Genomic DNA, 3,145 nt, shown 5'->3' on the forward strand with positions numbered 1-3,145 from the left:
TGCGCCCCAGTGACTGTCGCTGCCTTGGCAGCGCGCCCTGACTTTGTGGACAGAGGTCATTTGAGCCCCTTATAGATGGCCAGTTGGCCCTGGGGACTATTAGGTTTTGTAGGGCGCAAGGCCCTATTGTCATTTTTATATGTACTAGGAAATGTAATGTTTTTAGTATGATTTATGCACCTATTTATGCTATAGATGAGCTTTTATGATTCTTAGGTTTTACCTACTGTTTTATTTCTCTACTGTGGTCTAGGTTTGATTTATTCCCTACTGCAGGTTATGTGATTAAGTGTATTTCCCGATGTTTAGGAGATTATGGTTTATGCTATTTTTGCTTATGAGGTTGGCGCAGAATAGAGTTTTCGCCTTATGTGATACTGTACCTGTTTTGATTTATATTACAGGTTGATGCTGAGTATAGCGTCTGCCAGTGATTACTGGCTGTGTTCTAAGTTCATATACAATCTTACTTTTTACTATTTCTTTACCAAGTGCTAATTCTGACAGTGGCCCACATGGCCCTGTCATGTGTAAATAATCCCTTGTAAATATTGCCCGTGCCAGTTGGCACAGTGTATAACGTCTGATTGTTATCTGATGTGTTTTTATTATAATACAAAGGCTTTTTTATATAACCTTGTGTGGAGTTCCTTTTGTGGTGTGCCTAGTGTGTTGTTATTGTGTGTGTTGTGCAAATGCTTTACACTTCGCCACCAAGATAAGCCTAGCTGCTCGTGTCAAGCTTCCAAGGGGGTGAGCAGGGGTTATCTTTGGCGTGTAACTCCCTTTCCCTGACTAGAGTGGTGGTCTCTGCCTGGCTTTGGCGCAAGCCTTAGCCAACCAGAGATCCCCATTTCTAACAGTAGGGGATATCATGAGCTAGTTCCCCGAAAAGGCAAAATTATATTTGTTTAGCATATGAGTGCCCTCCTTGAAATTCTTCAAGGGCCTAATTACGAGTCTGGCAGTCCGAGGACTGCAATGACCAGTGGTGAAACGGTGGTGCCTGTCCAGCCACCAAAACACCAGGGGTCCAACCTCCCTAGTATGGCTTGGGCGGTCGGACAGTAATTAAGCCATTGTTCCCTGGCGGTGGTCAGGGGCTATGTAATATGCAGGTGATACCACTGCGCACCGCCATGCATATTACAAGTTTTAGGACAACCAGCGTTTTTTCATGGTGGTCTTTCCTCCTCTGTAAACTTCCTTCAAGTCTCTTTTTTATCTTAAAGTGGAGAAATACGAGTGAGAGAGCAAAACGGTGTGTCCTGTTACAGCGATCCCTGAGAGGGTTGTGTTCTGGGCTGCCAAATCACAGGAGGGCAAGTGAGGTACTATAGCTAGTCGGACTCAGGCTCATTGATACTGAGGTGGTACGGTGACTCAGTCCCTACATGCTAATGTTCTATGGTCCCAAGCATAGCTTGTTACTGAGTAGAATCTCTGCAACAGGGCACCAACATTTGGTCTGGTACATATTTGTAGAAATCCTGAGTAGAGCTTGTGCTTGTCCACAATACCCGGAGACATCCATGGTGTTGGGGACGTATCCACCAGTGTTTAGGGATCACCTAATTCTGTTGGTTTTTCAAGTTTGAATATTAAAAGGTTGGAACCTCATTCGTATTACACTTTGAATCCATCTCTAATTTCTCATGGCGCAACCTGAAAATATTGCGGAAAACTGACGACCTGCAGTCAAAGCACATTTAGCACAACATTGAGTCCCTAATGCGGGAGCTCCTGTAATCTTTGTTGTAGAAGTGGACATTGCATACCACTTTGAAGTTTTTTATTCTTGGGTCCCATTTCCAGCTGTGGATGCCAAAACTAACACGCTTCATGAATACACTGTCCAACAAGCACCTGCTGCATACAGACCTTATGTACTTGTTGAAATTCTTCTCACTGTCTTGGAACACCAGTCTTTGTTTAATGGCACCCTTCCCCAAATGCCTGGGCCAGATTGAATGGGCCCCCGCAATAATGATGGGGGTTACTTGGCTGGCATTAGCTGGATATACAACATACCCTGATTTAGGCAATTTAAATCTCTTGCAAATCTGCGGTTTGTACAATTTTCTTTGTATCTTATACAGGCACCTAACTACATTTTTTTTGCAACCATTAGCTGGTCCAGCTAGAATTGGCCTGCAAGCGCAAACCCACTTGCCTGCAGCACCTGCTATTATTCCTATAATTGTTCATTTAGTTGTGGGCAATAGACCCACTATTCATAAGGAAATTCTATTTTGGATTACCCCCCAAAAAAAATAACGATCAACTTGAAGCTGTGTTTCCAATTACAGGACCACAAGACAAGCACAGAATTTTGACTATGTTCTTACCCACTGGGATAACTAGAACACCTCGGGGACAATTTTTGCCACAGTCTATACTATCTGTAATGGCATTCCTTTGTTTTACTAAACGTTCTCAAACAGATACAGGATGAACATGGGGCAGGTCCTGCCCTGGATTTGGCGATGAAACTAATGGGTAATTTTCCCATTGCCTCCGAAATTATTCTTTCTAATGCTAAAGGTGAAACAGCATCTCTGGCTATACGCCGGCGACTTACCGCGGTGGTGGTAGTCAACCGCGACGTGAGTTGCCTATAATTATTGCCAATGTATACACATCTTTGGGATGCAATAGTTTGGGAACCAGACCTTCAGCACCACTACTTGGTAAGCATAACACTGACATGGACGCCAGACAAGCCTGTGAGTTTGTTAAAAAAAATGGGCTAAATCTAAACAGAACGGTAAACCTCACAGAGGTTCTCCTCCCTCGGAGTCCTCTGAACAACGGTATGATTTTCGTGATTGCACTAAAATTAAGACTCCAGACAGTTATCAGGCTCCTGGTACACATTCTCCTCGTCTCTTTCAGGAATCGTCCCTAAATTAACGTTTCTTTATAACTCCATCCCTTTATCGTTCCCACAGAATGAGATTAAGAGCCTTCAAGGTAAGATCGGTTCTTTTATCTAGGCATGTAAATCTCCCAGGATAGCCTGGAAAAATTTAGGAGGGGGTTTAGCTCTACCAGACCTACTTATGTATTGCCATGACTTTCATTTAAAAAACTTCAGATTATTGGCTAACAAACTGGACTCATTAGACAAATCAGATTGTCTAAA

The sequence above is a fragment of the Lissotriton helveticus genome, chromosome 9 (assembly GCF_964261635.1).
Source record: "Lissotriton helveticus chromosome 9, aLisHel1.1, whole genome shotgun sequence".
Classification (NCBI taxonomy): Eukaryota; Metazoa; Chordata; class Amphibia; order Caudata; family Salamandridae; genus Lissotriton; species Lissotriton helveticus.